Source organism: Otolemur garnettii, unplaced genomic scaffold, assembly GCF_000181295.1.
Source record: "Otolemur garnettii isolate 467f Iridium unplaced genomic scaffold, OtoGar3 scaffold00060, whole genome shotgun sequence".
NCBI lineage: Eukaryota > Metazoa > Chordata > Mammalia > Primates > Galagidae > Otolemur > Otolemur garnettii.
The window spans coordinates 2,462,773-2,470,715 of record NW_003852455.1 but is presented as its reverse complement, the minus strand read 5'-3'; positions in this window follow the sequence as shown (position 1 = coordinate 2,470,715).

Here is a 7,943-nt window from a genome sequence, read left to right as displayed (position 1 = left end):
AAAAAAAAAAAAAAAAAAGAAACTCCAGATGATCATCTGCCCGGCTCAGTTTGTCATTATTGAAATGGGTGGATTCTCACACATGAGCGAGTTTTATTTATTTTTTTAAAGGCAAGCATGAAACAAAGTTTATTGCGGAAGAGAAAGGTAGGCTTACAGAGTAAGAACAAGAAACAGGCTTACGGAGCAAGATAGGTTTGCCACATGAGCAAGGGTTTTTTTTTTGTTGTTGTTCAATAAAGTTTTATCTTTCCAAATATATGGTTGGTTGGACCCTGTTCATGCATCTTCACCAGCAGCTGAGGCATCTCCGCCTTTGGTATTTCTGGTGTAAATTACTTGAGCTCTGTGCTTTGAAACCAGTTTGATAAGTCCTTTACTAAGGAGCTCCTGAAGGGCTGCCCTGGTCAGGGACCCTGGAATCTTCAGTCTCTCAGAGACCACAGCTTATAGTTGGGAACTTCCTTACAGAGTTTGTCGTATGTAGCTTTGTCAAACAAGACTAGGTTGTTGAGTTTGTCCTGAATTTTGCCTTTGGACCACTTCTTCTTTTTGACCTTGCCCCCAGATTCGTTCACTGGGTCTTTGTCTTTCTTGGGCGACTTTCTGGCATCTTTCTTCTTCTTGTCGTCCTTGGGCAGCGTTGTGAAGCTCGGAGAGGAGCTGCCACTACCACAGCCTAGCTAAGATGTCGGACAAAAAGGCCACGTGAGCAAGTGTTAATCATTCAGCAGACTCTTTGTTTGTAATTGACACGTAACAATCATACATATTTATGGGGTGCAGTGTCATGTCTCGTACCTTGTGTAACGATCAAATCGGGGTATTTAGCATATCCATCCTCTCAGACATTTATCCTTTTTTTATGGTGATAATATTAAAAACCTGTCTTCTACCTGTTTTGAAATATATAATGCAATGCTCTCGCTCTCTCTCTCTTTTTTTTTTTTTTGGAGACACAGTCTAGATGGCTAGAGTGCCATGGCATCAGCCTAGCTCAAGCAACTTCAAACTCCTGGGTTCAAGCAATCCTCTTGCCTCAGCCTCCTGAGTAGCTAGGACTACAGTTGCCTGTGGCCACCACAACACCTGGTTAATTTTTCTATTTTTAGTAGGGACAGGATCTTACTCTTGCTCAGATTGGTCTCAGACTCCTGAACTCAAACTATCCTCCTGCTTCAGCCTCTCAGAGGTGGCAGGATTATAGGTGTGAGCCACCATAGCAGGTCACAATATAATATTGTTAACCATAGTCACACTACTGTTAGCAGACATTTATTGGTGGTTATTATAAACGATTAATTTGAGTCACTGCAATCCAACTCATTGCTTGCCTGTGCCAGTTATCATGCATGCAAGAGAAATGCAAAAGACCTCTTGCATCAGTGCCACAGGGTGCTAGATCCTATATACACTGTATTTAACCCATGCATTTTTTTCTCAGTTCTCATATATGGAATATCTAGAGTCTTTTATTCACAGAGGACTTTGCCATTACTTTTCCTATCACAATAGTCACGTGAGAAAAAATATTCTTATTTTTCTGTACTTTTAGGTGTAGGGAAATTGAGAACTAAAGTTAAGCACAGTCAAAGTAGAGGTAGCTCGAAGTAGAATTAATAGTCACAAACTTTAAACTATGCAGATAGAAAGCACCAAGATTCTCCTTTTAATTAATTCATCCATCCATCCATCCATTCATTCATTCATTCAGCACTGGACAAACTCCCTGCCCCAATGAGCTTATTTTTTTGTTTTTTTGCAGTTTTTGGCCAGGGCTGGGTTTGAACCCGCCATCTCCAGCATAGGGGGCCGGCACCCTACTCCTTTGAGCCACAGGCGCCGCCCGTGAGTTTACATTTTTAATAGTGATCACTCTAACAGAAGGACTCAGCCAGGGGTAAATAGAACAAGTTAGCAGTGGAGCCATGAACTATGCCACCAGGTAAACCCTGCTCCATTGAGAGGGCTTCTGACCACCAGGATTTTGACTTTTGTTTACAAAAGCGAGTCCTCTCCTTACACGACTCTAAATAATGTACAAGTGTTAACGTGTCAACCTAGCGATGGTGATGAAATGCAGAGCTATGTAGTATGAGGAAAGGTGAAGGAAGTCTGCCCAACTTGAGGAGGGTGGACTTCAGGGGTCTGTGGGACCATCTCCATTATGTGGTAGACATCATAGGGAAGGGAGAAAAGATTGTTCTGAGTACATACAAAGCATGAACAACCATAAAATTGGTAGAAATCACAGAGTTGCAATTTGGGGTTCAATCTTAGAGTGGTTCAAAGATGGAATGGACGGCTTAGTAAGGTAGTGCGCTCCCTGATATTGGAGGCATCCAGGCAAAGGCTAGATTAACCAAGGGTCAGGTTCATGCCTCAAAGAAGACAGAGGACCACTGAGCTGCTTAACACACTCCTGACCCTGGCTGGTTCTCGTCCTATTCCTGCTACCCTTTGTCTCCCTCAGCATCTCAAAAACAGGGGGACAATGATGGTCTCAGAAAGGGTGCCTTAAATTGTCAAAAGCAGTGTGGTGCCGTCATGTAACCTGAAGAGAAGTTTATATCTTGTCCTCTTTGTCATGAGAGGGCTGAGGGTTCTGTGAACCACTACTGAGCAAATTCAGATATCATTAGTTATGAATACTATTACTACAAATGAAAGGTTGAAACAAACACTTTTTTCTTTTCTGAGACAGAGCCTCAAGCTGTCCCCCTGAGTAGAGTGCTGTGGCATCACAGCTCACAGCAACCTCCAACTCTTGGGCTCAAGCGAGTCTCCTGCCTCAGCCTCCCAAGTAGCTGGGACCACAGGTGCCTGCCACAACGCCTGGCTATTTTTTGGTTGCAGCTGTCGTTGTTTGGCAGGCTGGATTTGAACCCACCACCTTAGGTGTATGTGGCTGGCACCTTAGCCACTTGAGCCACAGGTGCTGAGCCCAGAGTTTCTATTTTAAATCTATCCATGCAGGGGTAATAATTTTTCCTCCTCCACTTTCAAAAGGGACAAGCCAATCTGCTTTTTCTTTCCTGGTCCCTGTCTTTGGTGGCACTGATGAGAAGGCTCACCTTTCGGGCTCATAGCTTCACTTCTCTTGGCTTCCTTCTGGTGCCTCTGCATTCCTGCCTGGCCCTGTCCAATGGAGAGAAAGTCCCAAGCAAGCAGCCCACACAAGGAGAGGCTCCATGACAAGGGGCATGGTGAGAACATTTCGGGGGGCTCAGGACCTCCAGAGCTTGTAGACTGTAGACCTTTGACTTTGTCTATTGTTCCTCTCTCAGTCCTGCAATTTCCTTTCGTGGCCTCTGTTTTGAGTTAATGGTATCCCTCAGACAGGTATGTTCAAGTCCTAACCCTGAGTACTTGTGGATCTGATCTTATTTGGAAAAGGGTCTTCACAGATGTAATTAAGTGAAGATGAAATCATACTGAATCAGGGTGGGACCTAATACAATAACTTCTATCCTTACAAGGAGAGACAAATTTGGAGGCCCACATGGAAGACACAGAGGGAGGCCGGGTGCAGTGGCTCACGTCTGTAATCTTAGCACTCTGGGAGACCGAGGCAGGTGGATCACTTGAGCTCACAAGTTTGAGACCAGCCTGAGCAAGAGAAAGACTCCATCTCTAAAAATAGAGGGCATTGTCAAGGGCACCTGTAATCCCAGCTGCTTGGGTGACTAAGGCAAGAGGATCACTTGAGCCCAAAAGTTTGAGGTTGCTGTGAGCTATGCTGCCACAGCACTCTATTAAGGGTGACAAAGTGAGACTCTGTCTTTAAAAAAAAAAAAAAAGACACAAAGGGAGATAACCATGAGACGACAGAGGCAGAGATTGGAGTAAGATGTCCATAAGCCAAGGAATGCCAAGGATTACAGGCAGCCATCAGAAGTTAGAGGGACAACTAACCCCCAAACTGTGAGAGAATAAGCCTCTTTTGTTTTAACTTACCCCGTTCGTGACAATTTGTTATGGCAGCCCTGGGAAGTGAATGCCACCTTCTATGATCTTACAACTGGAAGGACATTTGTGCAGCTCACAAACTGGGAAGCAAAGGCCCAGAGAGGGACAGCAGCTTGCTCTGGGGCCCTCAGTGAGTTGGGGCTGGGTGTGGGTGTCTGGATTTCTTCCTTGCTCTCTAGGGGCATCTGAGCTTTGGCCGTGATCATGACATCCCTGCTCCAGTGTCTCCAGTGACTCACCTTTGCCTGCCATTCAAGGCCCCGAGGACTCAGGCCCTGGCCTGACTCACACACAAAGAACACAGGCTTTGGAGATCTTGGCAAAGTTTCTTAACTCCTCCAACCCTGAGTCCTTTCCCTCTGCAAAGTGAAGAGACTGGCCCAGACCTGATAACACTTGTAGGATGAAATGCTTGGTACAATCTGAAGCACTTAGCATGGTGTCTGACACATGGTAGGGGCACAATACACTTGCATTCCCTGCCTTTGTCCAGTCATTTAGTGTTCAACACTAGCTGCCTTCTGCATGAGACACTGTCTCTCCCTCTGGACTTGTCTCTCCTGTCTCTGTTTATGGCAATCTGCCCACCCCTCCACTAAGAGGGCCCTGGTCTCTTCACTGTTTTACTACAAGTTAATTTTTTCCTATGAGTTTCCAGAGTGCTGTGTGTTAAGTTCAGCCTTCACTATCTCAGATCAAACTTCCTTTCACCTATGTTTCATCCTCTCTCTAGCCTGCTGAAAGCTACCTCCTCAAGTCCTCTCTGAATCAGTGAATACTGGATGATAAACTCCTTAGGGAGGGGGCCGTGTGTATCCCTTGAGCTCCTAGAGTGGAGAAGCCAGTTAAGTTCATGACTGTGATGGAACAGCTATTATTTTGCTCATTCATTTGCAAAGCGCACCACAGATGTGCCAGGCCCCACATGCCCATAGGGAAGTTCGAACACAAGAGACAAACTAAAACACAGGCTTGCATAGTGGTACCTTCTTTGCTCTCCTTTTGAAAATCTTCAAGTATTTATCACTTATATTCAATCTCATTTGTACTTTGTACTATTTCCTGAGAAATAGGAACTGTTTGAACTCTTATTGTTTTTGAAGTGAAAATCCCAGAGAAGTCAATATTACTGGGCAGAACTGAGAGACTCAATGGGCCACCATCCTTTCAAGGATCTGAGTGGGGTCCTGACCCCTACAGAGATCTTAGTCTCACTGGCAAGGTTGGGTAACAGTCTAGCCACTTTGGGGGCAGTGACAACCATTAATGGGCAGACTTTTCATGAAGGGACCCAGTGAGTCACTGCTCAGTCAGGTTGCAGGGAGAAGTGTTCAGATGGTGAGAGCGGCTTCTGCTCAGTTTATCTAGGAGTCTGTGAAACCCCCAAACATAGCAGCCCTTCATAAAGGGGGAGCAAGTGAGTAACATGAGTTCTATACATGATGTGTTTAAAAGCTTTTGGCTTTATGTTGAGCAGAAGGAAAGTGCCTTGAATTGATTCAGGCCACTTGAGTCCTTGGCTCGGCCACTGAATCACTGCATGGCCACCACGCACATGCGCTGTCAGGCTCTTGGTTTCCTTGTCTGTAAAACCAAGGGAGTTTGACTAGATTATCTAGAAAGGCCTTCCAGTTCTGACAGCCTGTGCTTGTGACAGTCCCGTTATTGTGAAAATAAACACATGGTAGTGTTCATTCCACACACATTTATCAGACATTGACTTGGTGGCTGGTATTATGCTAGAAGCTGGGGTCATAAAGAGTGAGTAAAATATAGTTCCCACCCTGAAGCTCACAGTCTGCTGGGGGAGGCAGAGAGGTAAAGAAAATATTACAATAAGCCAAGTGCGGAGGTAAAGACACACGAGAGCACGGAGAAGGAGTTAGCTACGCCTAGGATGTTGTCCTGGAGAAAGCAGTTCCTGAGCTGGTTCTTTAAAAATGAGTAGGAATCAGCTAGGGGAAGTGGGGCGGGGAGGTCATTCCAGTTAGATGGAACCATAAACAAAGGCAGACAGTGAGGAAACAGTCTCACAAGCATGGGAAGAAGTATAGGCTATTCTCCATTGCTGGAGTATAAATTAGAGGCCAGGAGAGAAGAAAGTTGAGCCTGGAGGGGTAGGCATGTGTGTGGATGTGCTGTGTGTAGGTTAGTGGAGGCTGGAGGTTGCTCTAACTACCTGTCTTTTGCTGGGGTAGCGTCACATCAGGTCTCTGTGGTGTTGAGGAGAGCAGGTGGCTTTGGAAAAATGGTAGAGATTTAGGGTACTCACTGCAGAGAGTGGGCGAGGGAACAGAGACAAAATAAGGGAAAAGATTGCTGGATCGGAGGTGAATTGCTGCTGTAACAAATTAGCACAAACTTGATGTACAAGTTTACAATTCCACATGTTAAAAATCTAATACAGATCCCATGAGGCTAAAACCAAGGTATCTAGTAGCCATATTAAAAAGGCAAAAAGAAATAGGCAAATTAATTTTAATAATATATTTTATTTAATCCAACAGAGCCAAAATATTATCATTTGATATATAATCAACATAAAACTATTTGGGTCTTTTACATTCTTTTTGTCTTACCAAATCTTCAGAATCCAGCTTGTCCTTCATACTTGCGGCATGTTTCAATTTGGGTCAGCTATGTTTCGAGTGCTCAGCAACTGCGTGTGGCCGGTGACGGCCACACTGGCCAGCACAGGCTAGAGTGTGCTATGCCCCATCTCTTTGCACATCTGGCTCTGTCTCATCTGAGTCTCTGCCCAGAACCACCTCCCTGCGCATACTGTCTAACCCAGCCAACTTCCACTCCTAACACTGTTTCCTTTTCCTCTGGGACTTGTCACTAGCTGATATTTTATTAGTTGTTTATTATCCCTCTTCTCACTCATGAGCTATAAATACCACGAAGGCAAAGAAAGACCTATCTGTCTTCTGAGTGCTATGTCCCCAACAACTATGTCACATCCATGGGAGACTCTAAACAAATATTTGCTGAATGACTTTGGAGATTCCAGATTCGTCATTTGTCATCTCTGAAGCCAATATCCAGTGGGTGGGATATTAGAAGAGGGTGGAGATGGAGCTGTGTGCCAGACATAAGGTGGTCCAGAGGAACTGGTCCAAAAGCCTTCTGTAAGCTGAAAGGCTGACTCTCAGAGGTCACGTTTGGGGGTGGGACTCCTGGTTGTTGCATTTCCTTCCAGCTGTGACTTGGCTGTGTGTAGATCCACCCTTCCCCCCGCCCCCCCCTCCAGTTTTATGAGAAACCACCCCATTACGTGGCATTTCTGCCTGCTGCCAGTAGATGGGGCAGTGTCATTACAAAAAAGTAGTCTGCAATTTTCTAACCCACTTCCCAGCTTGGCTTTTCTGATGTTCTGTTCTGGAACTGCTCTCTCTCTGTCTCAAACCTGTAGTGTGGACTCATAAATGATGCCGCCATGGCTTCTCAGCCATTTGCCTAACATCAGATATAAATGGTGCTACCAGCTGTCCCTGCTGAAGAAATGTGCCTCAGTTTCAGTGTACGCTTTCAGCGGGGGTGGCCGGCTTCTCCATAAGGTGAGGCAGTCCCCGAGGCTGGCCCAGGCCCAGGCCCCGAGGAGACAGTGGGTTCTCTTCCTGAGTGTGAGCACAGGCACAGAGTGTGACTCACACACTGGGGTGTTGACAGTGGCCTAGAATCTTTGTGTTGTCCTGAGATTGAAAACAAACTTATTAAGAAGGTGGTCAAGGAGTACACCGACAATAGGAGCTGCTCTGTGGGTCTGTGCATCTGGCTGCTGCTGAGAAGCCTGGCCCACCAGGGAACTCCTCCCTGCCACTGTGGTCCACTGGTTTCCCTGCCACCACATAAAGCACAAGGTGGTATGTCTTGCAGAGGTGGGACAGCTTTGGACCCCTAAGCCATCTGGAAATATAAACCACCAAAACATGACTTCTGCTTAGGTAGAATTTAGATCTGAGATTACGGAC